Here is a 15,282-nt window from a genome sequence, read left to right as displayed (position 1 = left end):
ACTATAAGGCATAATACAGTTCAATTAGTTCAAAATAGCTTGTCATCAAAAAGGGACACAAGAAATTCAAGCAAGGAAGTGCAGAATGAAATAAACATTAAGTGGATAATTACAAAAGAAATAGCGGTATTAGTTAAACAAAGAGAACTGAGAGATTTTAAAGAAATTAAAACTGCAGCACTGGAAAGCGCTCAAGCAGTAGTGGTATTGGGTTGGAAAGAGGCTAAAAAATGGACATTACAGAATTGGTACTGGTACATGGTGGATCACATTCACTTTGAAATTATGGAAATAAGATTAAACAACTTTAATGAAAACAAACTGGAGGAACTGATGGAACAATGGGACAAGGTGAGGGATTATATGTTGAGTAAAATTTGCGACGAAAAGGTGAAAAATAAACTCAAATCACTCTTTGAATTGTAAATAAATTTATTTATTTATTTATTATTTAGATTTGTATGCCACCCCTCTCCGCAGACCCGGGGCGGCTCACAGCAAGATACAGCAAATCATGACAAATCCAAATAAATTTAAAATATTTTAAAAAGATTTTAAAAGAACCCCATTTACTAAGCAAACATACAAACATACCATGCATAAATTGTACATGCCTGGGAGTGGTGTCTCAGTTCCCCCATGCCTGACGGCAAAGGTGGGTTTTAAGAAGTTTACGGAAGGCGGGGAGAGTAGGGGCAGTTCTAATCTCTGGGGGGAGTTGGTTCCAGAGAGTCAGGGCCGCCACAGAGAAGGCTCTTCCCCTGGGGCCCGCCAACCGACATTGTTTGGTTGACGGGACCCGGAGAAGGCCCACTCTGTGGGACCTAATCGGTCGCTGGGATTCGTGCGGCAGAAGGCAGTCTCGGAGATATTCTGGTCCAGTGCCATGAAGGGCTTTAAAAGTCATAACCAACACTTTGAATTGTGACCGGAAATTGATCGGCAGCCAATGCAGACTGCGGAGTGATGGTGAAACATGGGCATACCTAGGTAAGCCCATGACTGCTCTCGCAGCTGCATTCTGCACGATCTGAAGTTTCCGAACACTTTTCAAAGGTAGCCCCATGTAGAGAGCATTACAGTAGTCGAACCTCGAGGTGATGAGGGCATGAGTGACTGTGAGCAATGCAAATCAGAGCTGAGGAAATAACAGAATATATACTCGCAAATAATTGAACCTCCCCAATTGGTGGTGGGGAATGTATGTTTAGTCGGGTGATGGGACACATGGACAGAGCACTGTTGTATGTTGTTTGTATTGTGTTATGTGTGTGCAAAAACCAATAAAATATATATTTTTTTGAAAAAAGAAAGAAATTCAAGCAGCCACTGGAACAGCAGCATGTCCCTACTATAATGCTGATTGCTGCAGGAGGTCATAGTGTAGCTTCATCTAGAAAATCATGACACTCCATTGCTTTAATGTAACCAATTTGCTGGTATTAAGTGCATTTGCACACACAGTGGGTATCATAAACTTCCACAGGTAGGGAATAACTGAACTCATCACTTTAATCCAACCACTCCTATTACCCAACACAGTCAAGATCTGAATCTAAACCACTCATTCTTTTAGCTCTCCATGCTATAAATATCTGCACCAGGAACTGCTGATATGATTGAATGCGAAGCACTAAACCGTTACTGCAGTAAATAGCACCATCTAGGGATATCCATTTAGAAGATCTATCTATGAATAATGTTTGACACTGAGTACATTTACATACAAAACAAATTATGTGTGTGTATATAATCTGAGTAGCTTCAGTAAAGCCAAAATACAGTGGTTTTTTGTTTAAATATATTGACTGCTTTCTCTAGGCAGTCGGAGCAATGCACATGTGTTCAATTTCCAGTGATAACCTAATAGAACAATTCTGTGAGAATAGATAAATGGAAAGACAATGAATATTGATGAGAGAGAACCTAAATCTTGCTTTGAAAGTTGTTTTATCATGTTTTTCATTAGATTGCTTCATATTGGTTCTCATCAGTACATTCACCCAAGAAATCCATCTATCTGCAGAATTTTGCTTCCATGCCTTGCTACTATCTAATGAACATTGTTCAGCAGACTATTTCTTAACTCTGGACTATTTATTATTTACTTGTTTACTTATAGTCCACACTTTGTCATGCTGCCACCATTGTGTAAATAGTGAACTGTGCAACTGAAAAGCAACCAATGGCTTTGAGTGGTGGCAATGCCAATTCAGAGTTCAAGGAGCTGAAAGTCACATGTCTGGAGTATATCAGGAATGAAATGCTACTAGTTTGGGAGAACAGTTGGGAGAACATGTGGACTGGTTCACTGAACTGGTAGCAAAGGCTCACTGGCCATGCCCCTGAACTGGTTTCCCCATCCGCTCACCCCGTCCTGCCCTGTTTCTTCAAAAACAGAGCCCCCACTGCAGAGGGGAGTGGGATGCTGCAGAAAAAGCCATCTTCCACCCAGGCTTGTGTCCCTCCCATGTCATCTCCACAGTGCTTAGTGTCGCGGTTTGTAAATGATTAAAGCCCGTTAAGACATTAATCCCGCGGAGGCGATAGAAAGAAGCCTTTAGTCATTTGTTCAAAACAAGATTTCTTTATTATAAAACAGAAAATAAAACATGTCTCGAGGGACAACATAACAAATATGTCTTCACATGATGGAGGATAGGAAAGAGAATGGAGTTTGAGAATGAAGAAGAAGGAAGTGATGTTAGATTTGGCAGGATATTACATCATAATAGGAGGATCTTAGTAAGGTACACACACAGTTAACTCTTTAATTACTAAATGTCTCTGGGGCTGGCAATATTCAGCGTGACACTTGGGTCTCCAAAGCAGTCCACTGGCTTCGTACCCGACCACATGCCTGCTCTCTTTGACCATTCCCGCCATTCTGGGAACTCGACCCATGGAATTAACCCGCAAGGAGGCTTGGTTGTGTCAGTGCTTCCCACCAGCAAAGAAGTGGAGTGAGAAGCATGGAAACCACTGGCTGCCAGAAAATTGGCAGCTCCCCCCCCCCAATGTAGGGAGAGGGCCAGGCTTACCTGGGTGGATGCACTTGTAGTCATGTGGATGGCCGGAGTTGGACATGGCACAGATGGAGAGGCCAATGCAGTCCCTACTGAGGCCACCCTGACTGAGTGATCACCACATTTCTGCAGCAACAGACCTGCCAGGACCATCTTGGCTGCTTTGCCTCTGAGTGCTGTGCTTGGAAGAGGCCGCCACTGCCATTCCCCCTCCCTGGATGGCACTAAGGCTCCAGCAACCCTTCTCCTCCCCATCTTCTCTTCTTGTGCAGGTAGAGGGACATGGCAAGGTGATGCCTGGAGGCTTAGTGCCAGCCTCTTGCTTAAGGGGCATTTTAACAGGATACAAAAGGACGCAGCTTCTTTCCAGCACTACGGCTCTGGCAAACCTCCTTCTCCTCTCATGTAGGAGGGGACGACATAGCAAGGCAATGGCCAGAGACTTAGCACAGGAGACAAGCAGGCCACTCGCTTAAGGAGAGTTTTAACAGGATGTGAAAGGACCCAGTTTCTCTCTGCAGTAAGACTTCGGCGAACTTCCTCCTGCTTCTCTTGTGCGTGTGTGGGAAATGACAAGGCAATGGCCTGAGTCTTAGTGCAGGAAAGAAGCTGCATACTTATTCATTCTGTTAAAACCTGCTTACGCAAGTGGCCAGCTGCCCCGCACACGCGTACGAGTATTTCTAGGTTGAATATTATTACTAAAAGGGTCAGGTGGCTTCTGGGACCAGGAGTAACTTTTGCTAGTTGTCCTTCCTAGATAAAAGTTTTACTAAAATAAATGTCTATGGAGGTTCTCAGTCACCCAAGTTGTTCCAAAGGTGCTTTTTCAAAAGACAACTGGACTTCATGGAAGTCATTTTGCTTCTCATCCAAGGAGTTTCTTCAATTTTTGACAGTTCAGTTCTAATGACATATTCAATTCCAGAACAGCTGATGAGGCCGATAGCATACTTGTAATCACCTGACTATCCTTGTTTAAGGATAAAACTGTGGTTGATATTTTTCATGCTGACTGACTGAGGACTGAAAATTACCTTGATTAGTGTTGCTGCTGCCATTTCCACTCCCTGTAGATATGAGAAGAGGAACCCTTGCTAATCAATGCCCTCCAGGATGCTTGAAGATTCAAACATTCAAGTTGAATGATTTTTTTTCTCCCTACATACATCTGCCATAGTTTAAAATCTATTATCAGAAGTCTTTTTATATATCCAACAACCACAAAAGGTTAATTTTGATTCAAAGCTTTCTCTATGGTGGAACTTCAATTTTTTCTAAAGCAGTTGGACTGTTAAATCCTCAACTTATGACCCCACATCTTTTTAGGCCTCGTCTTATGACCATGCCGGCTGCTACCTGATTGGTTGAACTCAAACAGCAGGCACGCAGGAGATTTGGACAGTTCCCATTGGTTCTTCCCTATAAATAAAGTTTGGAGTTGCATGCTTGAGCTGAATGGCTTTGAATAGACAGCTATTCTTATTCAAAGCCACCTCCTGTCTCTTTCTTTGAGACAGCCGATTATCAGCTTCTAACATGGAGAAACTGTTAAACCATTATTCTCCTTGTTTTTTAGTTAATAGCTGTTACATACTGTATATTTAATAAATTATCACCTGGTTTCTGGTTTTACCTCTTACAATGTGTGAACTGTCTTAAAATGGTTGTCTTTACATACATTGTGATCTTAAAGAAAACTCAGAAAAATACTAATAAATGAGTATTATTTAAATTTTATATATTTTTTAGATTCTACAGATGATTCCAACTCTATATGAAAAACTAAATGTTGGCTGAAGACTGAGTGGCTGTTTTATGTGTGATTAATGTCAGAACATATTTTCAATGCTTCTTGAAATTATAAGCACAGTTGTTTGAAAGCTATTGAATAAAATGCAACTTATTTAAACATTTACTTCACAAGAATCTATCATTTTACATGAAAAGGTTTAAAAACATACTTGTGTGTTATTTGCTTTATGTTTTTTTTACCTAATTTGTGATTATTTTAAATAATACCAATCCCACAGCAAGTTGTCCCATTCTGCACAGATAAGCCCTCAAAATGGCTCTGTAGGAAACATGAGCTAAAATTGATTCTTTAGTACTTGTGAGCCTCTTTTGCTGAAAACTCCCAGGATAGGTACGTATCTTATTTTGTTTAGGTAGAGTATTCCAAGATCGTTCTGTCAGGTACTTCAGACTCAGGAGTATCGGGTGAAAAAAGAAAGATAATTTGGATTACAGTGACCTCTCGTTTATCGCAGGGGTTATGTTCCAGGACCACCCACGATTAACGAAAAAATGTGAAGTAGGGACATGAGGCTTTTTTGAAATATTAAAGGGTCGTCGCCTCCTTGAAAGTGCTCAGGAATCCAGAGGGGAAGAAAGATGGCTGCCTTGATTCCCCTCGTCCCATCCAGAGCAGAAAAACCACCAAGGCAGAAAATGGTGAGCATTCCGCTTCCTCCGTGGCTCTGCCACAGCCTCCCGACCTCCAGGCAGCCCTAGAATCCCGACCACCAAGGCCTCTCCCCCACCTCCCTGCTTATTTTTGACACGCCAAGGCAGAGGACAGTGAGCCTTCCACTTCCCCTTCAGCCTCCCGACCTCCAGGCAGCCCTAGAATCCCGACCACCAACGCCTCCTCCCCGCCTCCCTGCTTCTTTTTGACACACCAAGGCAGAGGACAGTGAGCCTTCCACTTTCCCCTCAGCCTCCCGACCTCCAGGCAGCCCTAGAATCCCGGCTGACATTGCAAGCCTCTGACCGCACATGCGCACACACTTCTCACTGAAATGAAGCCACGAGCGGTGAACCATGGTGGCGCGAAATCACTGTATTTTATCCAAAGGTCACGAATTCCAATAGTAAAAAAACTTTGAGAAACATTGAGAAAACAACTTGTAATAAATCTAAACGTAAGAATGATAATTTTTTCTTTTAATAAAATGTATCCCCATCTTTCTAGATAAAAGAAGAAGCTAATGCAAGGAAAAAAATCTAGGATGAGGAGTTTATTATGCTTCGATATGTGATTTTGAGGAATTTGGGGAGGGGGGGTGGCAAGGGAAATACCCAATGACTTTAGTACTTAATTCTATAATGGGCATGATATAAATAAAAAGGAGTGGTTTACAATGTCAGCACATTTCCCCCTACAGTCTGGGTACTTGTTTTACTGACCTCTGAAGGACCGAAGACTGAAGGAATCTTGAATATTATTGGCATTGAATTCCAGGCTATGTACATTCTAACCGCTGCGCCACCAGGTTCCTCTAAGGCAGTGTTTCCCAACCCTGGCAACTTGAAGATATCTGGACTTCAACTCCCAGAATTCCCCATTCACTGGCTGGGGAATTCTGGGAATTGAAGTCCAAATATCTTCAAGTTGCCAAGGTTGGGAAACACTGCTCTAAGGAGAGAAAGTATTCAAAGAGAGAGAAAATGTGCATGACTGATATCTATATACAGTTCATTTAGATACATTTTAAAGAAACATATTTAAACAAATTGCATATAGATATTCAAAACTGAATTCAATTTTATTTTTAGTTACACTCAAATAATTAGCTAGATATGATATTAAGAGAAACTCAAAGTGCATACAATACAAATCCATATGTAGAATTACAGTAGATGGTTTCTAAGTCACTTTTAGGATCCAAAGTTTCATTAAGATGAAACTCTATGGATTTTGTGCAGGAAGATAACCAACACAGAACTAGATTGAAAAAATACTTTCTATGCAAAAAAAAGCTTTGTATGCATAGCTAAACTTACTCAGGAACATTTGGGAATTCGTCCAGACTCACAAAAAAACCCTCCATTGATTGTTAGTGAAATGTTCACAGTCTCCCAAATTCATAACAGACCATGTGGCCAGAAATAATGGTGAGCATAAAATATTTAGGAATTGCCATTTTGTAATATACAATGCAGTGGTGGGATTCAAGAAATTCAACAACCAATTCTCTGCCCTAATGATTTTTTTCCAACAACTAGTTTGCCAAATTGTTCACAAAGTTAACAATCGGTTCTCCTGAACTGGTACAAACTGGCTGAATCCCACCACTGAATAGGAGAAGAGTAAACTAACATTTCAACTTATGATTAAAATAAATGTTTATTTAAAAAAAAATTCAGCAAGACTAAAATTCTATGAGGTATTAATGTAACATTATAAAAGATTAGCGAATACTCGGCCTTCAGTTAAGTTGTTAGTATTGTGTTCTTAGTAGTCATTTTAACCAGCATCTGATTAAATTTATATTGAGTTTGAATCATTTAGACAGATAAAGAAAGCATAAGAATTATATTACAAAATTGTGGCCTTGAAAAATGGATCTGTATATGTTAAAAGCTAGAGAAATTATTGAGACTGATATTTATATACAACATATAAAAAACAATGAGTTTAAAGCAATGGTGCTATTTTTGCTTAGCTTGACCTCAAAGGCTATCCAAAAGACTTAAAAGATCTTTTCAAGCATTGCATTCTTTTCTTTACCTAAAACAGTTCTATAAAATATTTAAATAAATAACAGATATATTTTTTTAAATACTTCAGCCTATGTTATCAAAAAGGATGTTGCTTTAAAACAAAAAAGGAAACAGCATAATAGACAATTTCCTTGAGGAAAGAAGTTCTAAATTTATGACAAAGGATGTGTGGACTTCAATTCCCATGCTAGGTAGGGAATTCTGGGAGTTGAAGTCCATCTATCTTAAACGTTGCTGAGGCTAAAAACACTATCTAACATATGAGCAGTGATACTCTTTGTTATCAGGAAAAATTGGTTCCAAATCTTTCAAACTTGGTGTCTCTGTAGTCAATTACAGTAGTCCCTCGCTATACCGCGCTTCACCTACTGCGGCTTCACTTCATCGCGGGTTTCTGAGGAAGTTGATCGGCAGATTTAAACAGCCCACCAAACTCGGTCGGCAGGTTTTTCCAAAAAAAATATATCTAAAATTGTAAATACTGTATTTAAATACTGTATCTAAAATAAATACTGTGTGGGAAGGGTTTATAAACACTTAAAACAATGAAAACTACCAAACAATTACAATATAAATACTTAAATAAGTACTATCAGTCGATAAATTCCCCATCGCGGATTTCACCTATCGCGGCCAGGTCTGGAACGTAACACCAGCGATAGGTGAGGGACTACTGTATATATTAATCAAATATATTTCCGTGTATTTTATAAACATAAAACATCATACGCTTATCACAATTTATCACAATGTGTTTAGATATAAAAAACATTTCAGGAACCAGAAGTTATATTAGAAAGGTTCATAAGCAGATGTCATCTTGCAGAATGGTGTTATTAGGTTTAATAACCCGGTCTTGCTGGGGAGAGGCAGATATGGTGGGAGCCTTGGAGCTAGCCGTTCCAGGGGAAGGAGAGATCGCTGCTTAGTAGCGATCCCTCCTCCCGGCTCCTTGAGCTCAACCCAAGATACTGGTGACGAGTGTAATCCTGGCCCTGGGCTCAAGCTGCTGCTGCTCAATGCCAGGTCGGTGGTAAATAAAGCTCTCCTCATCCGGGATTTGATCCTGGATGAGGAGGCCGACCTGGCTTGTGTGACCGAAACCTGGCTGGGCCCAGAGGGAGGAGTTCCTCTCTCGGAAATCTGTCCAGCTGGGTTTCGGGTGTGGCATCAACCTCGACCCCAGGGAAGGGGGGGAGGAGTGGCTATTATAGCCAGGGAGAGTCTTTGCCTGCGTAGGCTCATTGCTCCAGAGGTTGCGGGTTGCGAGTCCCTTCTGGTGAAGTTGGACTTAGGGGTTCAGGTGGGCTTGTTACTCACGTACCTGCCTCCCAGCTGCGTGTCAACAGCCCTGCCTGTGCTGCTCGAGGAGGTGGCCGGGTTGGCGGTGGAGTTCCCCGGACTTATTGTCCTGGGGGACTTCAATCTGCCGTCACTCGGCGGTTCCTCTGGACTGGCACAGGAGTTCATGGCCACCATGACAGCCATGGACCTGACTCAAGTAGTTCAGGGTCCAACCCACGAGGGTGGGCACGCACCCGATATGATATTCCTCTCTGAGCAATTGAGTAATGGTCTGAGACTAAGGGGCTTAGAAGTGTTGCCTTTGTCATGGTCAGACCATTTCCTACTGCGGCTTAACTTCCTGGCTCCAATCCTTCCCCGCAGGGAGGCGGAACCAATTAAGTTGTTCCGCCCCAGACGCCTGATGGATCCAGAAGGTTTTCAGAGGGCGCTTGGGGTCATTCCAGATACACTCGTTCACAGTTCGGCAGAGACCCTTGCTGAGGCCTGGAACAAGGCTGCAGTAGGGGCTCTTGACCGGATTGCGCCGTTGCGACCTCTCCGCGGCACTAGACCCCGTAGAGCCCCATGGTACAACGAGGAGCTCCGGGAGTTGAAGCGCCAGAAGAGACGTCTGGAGAAGCGATGGAGGAAGAGTAAGTCTGAATCCGATCGAACACTTGTAAGAGCTCATATTAAGACTTACAAAGTGGCGCTCAAGGCGGCAAGATGCGCGTACCATGCCGCCTTGATTGCATCAGCGGAATCCCGCCCAGCCGCTCTGTTCAGGGTGACCCGCTCCCTTCTTAATCAGGGGGGAGTTGGGGAGCCCTTGCAGAGCAGTGCTGAGGACTTTAACACGTTTTTCGCTGATAAAATCGCTCGGATCCGGGCGGACCTCGACTCCAATTGTAAAACAGAGTCGACTGACAACGAGTCAGTTGAGGCGACTGGGGCTAAACGTCTTTGTCCACCTGTCTGGGCGGAGTTTGACTTGGTGTCACCTGATGAAGTGGACAAGGCCATTGGAGCTGTGAGTTCCGCCACCTGTTTACTGGATCCGTGTCCCTCTTGGCTGGTTTCGGCCAGTCGGGAGGTGACACGGAGCTGGGTCCAGGAGATTGTCAACGCCTCCTTGGGGAGGGGGTCCTTCCCGGCCCTTTATAAGGAGGCACTTGTGCGCCCCCTCCTCAAGAAGCCTTCCCTGGACCCAGCCGTGTTTAATAACTACCGTCCAGTCTCCAACCTTCCCTTTATGGGGAAGGTTGTCGAGAAGGTGGTGGCACTTCAACTCCAGCGGTCCTTGGAAGAAGCCAATTATCTAGGTCCTCGGCAGTCTGGATTCAGGCCCGGCTACAGCACGGAAACTGCTTTGGTCGCGTTGATGGATGATCTCTGGCGGGCCCGGGACAGGGGCTTGTCCTCTGTCCTGGTGCTCCTTGACCTCTCAGCGGCTTTCGATACCATCGACCATGGTATCCTTCTGCGCCGGCTGGAGGGGTTGGGAGTGGGAGGCACTGTTCTCCAGTGGTTCTCCTCCTACCTCTCTGGTCGGTCGCAGTCGGTGTTAGTGGGGGGTCAGAGGTCGACCTCGAGGTCTCTCCCTTGTGGGGTGCCTCAGGGGTCGGTCCTCTCCCCCCTGCTATTTAATATCTACATGAAACCGCTGGGCGAGATCATCCAAGGACATGGGGTGAGGTATCATCAATATGCCGATGATACCCAGCTGTACATCTCCACCCCATGCCCAGTCAACGAAGCAGTGGAAGTGATGTGCCGGTGCCTGGAGGCTGTTGGGGCCTGGATGGGTGTCAACAAACTCAAACTCAATCCAGACAAGACGGAGTGGCTGTGGGTCTTGCCTCCCAAGGACAACTCGATCTGTCCATCCATTACCCTGGGGGGGGAATTATTGACCCCTTCAGAGAGGGTCCGCAACTTGGGCGTCCTCCTCGATCCACAGCTCACACTAGAGAAACATCTTTCAGCTGTGGCGAGGGGGGCGTTTGCCCAGGTTCGCCTGGTGCGCCAGTTGCGGCCCTACTTGGACCGGGAGTCATTGCTCACAGTCACTCATGCCCTAATCACCTCGAGGTTCGACTACTGTAACGCTCTCTACATGGGGCTACCTTTGAAAAGTGTTCGGAAACTTCAGATCGTGCAGAATGCAGCTGCGAGAGCAATTATGGGCTTCTCTAAGTATGCCCATATCACTCCAACACTCCGCAGCCTGCATTGGTTGCCGATCAGTTTCCGGTCACAATTCAAAGTGTTGGTTATGACCTATAAAGCCCTTCATGGCACTGGACCAGAATACCTTCGGGACCGCCTTCTGCCGCACGAATCCCAGCGACCGGTTCGGTCCCACAGAGTTGGCCTTCTCCGGGTCCCGTCGACTAAACAATGTCGTCTGGCGGGACCCAGGGGAAGAGCCTTCTCTGTGGCGGCTCCAACCCTCTGGAACCAACTCCCCCCTGAGATTAGGATTGCCCCCACCCTCCTTGCCTTTCGCAAACTTCTTAAAACCCACCTCTGCCGTCAGGCATGGGGGAACTGAAACATCTCCCCCTTGCCCATGTTGTTTTGGTATTAGATTGATTGTATGTGTGTTTTGTTTATTTGTTTTAATACTTGGGGTTGTTTTTGTGAATTTTTAGCTTAAAACTGAAATTGGATTGGTGGGTATTGGATTGTCATTATATATTGTTTTTTGTCTTGCTGTGAGCCGCCCCGAGTTTTCGGAGAGGGGCGGCATATAAATCCAATAAATCTAATCTAATCTAATCTAAATGGAGTTCAGAGTTCAAGGAATAGTCATTTGCCTGATACCCTTCAGGGATTCAAAAGAGACAATATATAAGAAGTGTATTTTACTGATAGAATGCAAATATCCAAATTCTATCAGATGAGTCCTCATCCTGTGAAAATTTTATTCCATTTTAAAGAGAATATAGATATAGAAATGCACACACACATAATCACCACCTGAGGAGAGACTTATTAAAATACTAAAGGTGACGTTGAATGTCGTGACTTCTACTACTTCATCAAGTTACATATTACATCCCTCATTTGGTTAATTCAGCCGCCTTCCCGCTGGTTAACAGCCATCTGTGGTGAGGGAATAGAACTTTATGAGTCCATGAATTGAATTTAGAATGTATTTAGCAGTGATTAATGGGTACGATTTATATCAAAATGAGCATGAGGGATGCAAAGAGGATTATCTTTGTAGAATGTAATAAATGGCAGTGTTGGTGAAGGAATCAAAAGAAATAAAAAAAATAACCTAGACTAAAACTTCAGAGAAGTGCCAAATCCTTGGGAGTCATACATTTCAAGTTTGTAGGGGCAATACGAAGTCTGCAGGATTTGTGTGCCATTGGGTTTTGCAGAAAAACTATACCAAAAATGCATGTGAGCAGGAAGAATTTACATTTCACCTTAGAGGAAAGTAAAAAGGCGAAAGTCCTCAAAAATCACCAGATGCATCTAATTAGAAAGGTATAGTCTTCCAATTAAACTCAGCACCAGGTGGTTTTATAGATACATCCATGTAGTTTTCTTGCCAATAGCACAGAAGTGATTTGCCATTCTTTTTCAACTTTTCTAGCCAACATCTTTGGGATTTCAGTTGGCCATGTCCAAGAACTAACTACAGCTGAGCCTGCTTAGTAAGGTCAGCCAGATTTGAGACAGAGCTGCCACTTAACTGAGCCAATTCTAATACATCACTGTATAAATTTGGGCTGGTATTTTTAGCATATGATGGGGGGGAATTACAATATATTTGTTTGATTAAATAAGATCCGGATAACAGATAATCAGAGAAGCTAAAACTACAGGCCAGATGGTGAAGTTTTTTTGAAATCCATGAAGAGGATTTTGGCAAACTATTTTATTGTTTTTAGGGAAAATTATATACATACGTGCTCAAATTTGATTTTAAAGGGTCTATCTATTTTTAAGGATGCAAAACTTCTACACTTTAAAAACTTAAACTTTTGAGAAGTTGGGAGCAATTTCACTTGTTCTATCATTGTTAAACAATAGCCGAGAAATATTAGACAGTATTTTAAAAATATGACTTACTTACACCTGGCATAATGGATCTTCTAGTTTTAAGAGCCTTTCCTCATGAATGATTATTAGCAAAAGAGATAAAAATTCTGCAGGGATAAAAATGATGGTCAAAGTAATGAAGCACTCTCACAAGTCTGCACACTGTCATGCATGCTTTGCAGTTTCTAAGTGTTTTTCAGTACAGAAAATTGTGAGACATGGTTATGTAAATCATAGCCTGAGATAAAAGATCACCAGCATAGAAAAAAAAAGAGGTTAAAAATGAGTTGACAGTTCATTCTGATGACACTGAACTGCAGGATACTAATGAAAATGCACTCCATACTGGGGTGGGCTGCTGCCCATGTGGGAGGGGGACACAGTGGGATAGCAAAAATGGACATCTACTCCAGAGCACCCAATTTGCACTGAAATAGGTTGAAAGAAAATGCAGGGCATCCTTCATAAGCCACACCCACAGTATTGTAGTAAAAAAAATTGGTAACCCTTTACTGGCTCCATATCACTCATACCTTAAGAAGGTCTTAAGCATAAAACGTATCAGGAAAGACTTCATGAACTCAATCTGTATAGTCTGGAGGACAGAAGGAAAAGGGGGGACATGATCGAAACATTTAAATATGTTAAAGGGTTAAATAAGGTTCAGGAGGGAAGTGTTTTTAATAGGAAAGTGAACACAAGAACAAGGGGACACAGTCTGAAGTTAGTTGGGGGAAAGATCAAAAGCAACATGAGAAAATATTATTTCACTGAAAGAGTAGTAGATCCTTGGAACAAACTTCCAGCAGACGTGGTTGGTAAATCCACAGTAACTGAATTTAAACATGCCTGGGATAAACATATATCCATTGTAAGATAAAATACAGGAAATAGTATAAGGGCAGACTAGATGGACCATGAGGTCTTTTTTGATCCATACAGCATATGGGGGATTTGGTCACAAGACAATGAGGCTAAGCAGGGAGAAGGGCGTCCTTTTAGCGTGCTGGTGTTTAGCGGGTCCCAGCGAGAAGCGTTCACCTCTTGGAGATAGGCCGTCTCTGCTAGCGGGAATGGCCGACCGTAGGCTGCGCGGAAGAACAGGACAGCCAAGCCGTCAGTCTTCTATGTTTCTATGTTTCTACTGCAACTTCCTACAATAGTATGTACTTGCATGGCTTACAATTTTCACTATTGATCAGTAATGGGGGGGGGGGTCAAGGCTACCCTCTGTTGTACATACTCTTGATCAGTTGGAAGATGATAAAGATATTGAGGACTCAGATTCCGATAGTGTTTATGAAGTAGTGGGGGCCCCGGGGTTACAGGTAGTAGAACAGGTGGGAGGCCAGCCACAGATGGGGCTATGAGTTCAGGATCTAGTGAGGGAGAATCAGACGCACGCTGGGTTCAGAAGGATTCAGAAACGTAGAGAGCAAAGGTCTGGAAGAAGATATTAAGGAGAGGAATGGGTTAAATATTGTAGTGAGGTATTTGGCATGTCAGGGGGCTAGTGGAGAAGAAGGGTGGAGTTTCAACGTTACTGAAAAGAAATATGGATGTGTTTTCACCACGCTAAAGTAAGCCAAAGTATTTTGTATTGTATTTAGTCAGTGCTGCTGTTTCTTTTAAAGCTATGTAGTTAGGAAATAAATCTTGTCTAAGTGAATCAGGAAAAGGAATGTGAGAAATGCAGCTAAGAGAGAGATAAGGGACTGAGTGATGTCTGGAATGTGTTGAAATACAGGAGAGCAGAGAAATAAACGGAGTTGCTTTATTCATGAAATGATGCATTTAATGAGAGTTATTTGTAATTACTAAACTTCTACCAGAAACCAGAACGCCCTCCAGAGCTTACTGCTCTGTCTTTTCTTATTGTTCTAATATCAACTGTGGGTTGTTTCCTTTTATTTTTGCAACCAAGGGATATATTGAAGTAGAGGGGAAGACTGACAATTACAGGAGACAAAGGCAGATATCCTTATCCTGTTTCTCCATGTTTCAAAATGTGTATGGGTTAAGTTAAAACTGTATTAAGCCTTACAAAAGTTTGTGATAACTATACGATTTTTCTTTATCTCCCTTCAAAATTAACAATAAAATGTGGGGTCTTTTGTGTTCTTTGATCTTGGTAGCTTTCTTGAAGACATTTCATTACCAAACTAGGTAATATCATAAGGGTTAGTCAGGTGACGTTATCAACTTTGGTAATGAAAAGTCTGCAAGAAAACCATTGAACTCAGATAATACCAAGGATCCAACAGTTCGACCCTATACTACATATATTTTATTGGTATAATAGTACAATGTTTATCTGTATGGGACCCTAACCCTTAGATTATACTCTATTATAATCTATTATAACTATTCTAATTCTTGGAAGTTTTTATTACCATTCTTGTAA

The 15,282-nt window shown here is 42.6% G+C and overlaps 1 long non-coding RNA gene across 1 annotated transcript in view; it reads right to left on the bottom strand.

Moving 5' to 3' along the window:
- LOC139168452 (uncharacterized) overlaps window positions 1-15,282 on the bottom strand; it is a 61,680-nt gene that overhangs the window by 31,806 nt on the left and 14,592 nt on the right. Inside the window, exon 3 of the long non-coding RNA XR_011559293.1 lies at window positions 12,909-12,985. This is a non-coding gene — a long non-coding RNA (uncharacterized lncRNA). The remainder of the gene's footprint in view (window positions 1-12,908; window positions 12,986-15,282) is intronic.

Source organism: Erythrolamprus reginae, chromosome 5 (assembly GCF_031021105.1).
Source record: "Erythrolamprus reginae isolate rEryReg1 chromosome 5, rEryReg1.hap1, whole genome shotgun sequence".
Lineage (NCBI taxonomy): Eukaryota > Metazoa > Chordata > Lepidosauria > Squamata > Dipsadidae > Erythrolamprus > Erythrolamprus reginae.
This window is presented reverse-complemented; position numbering and strand designations above follow the sequence as displayed.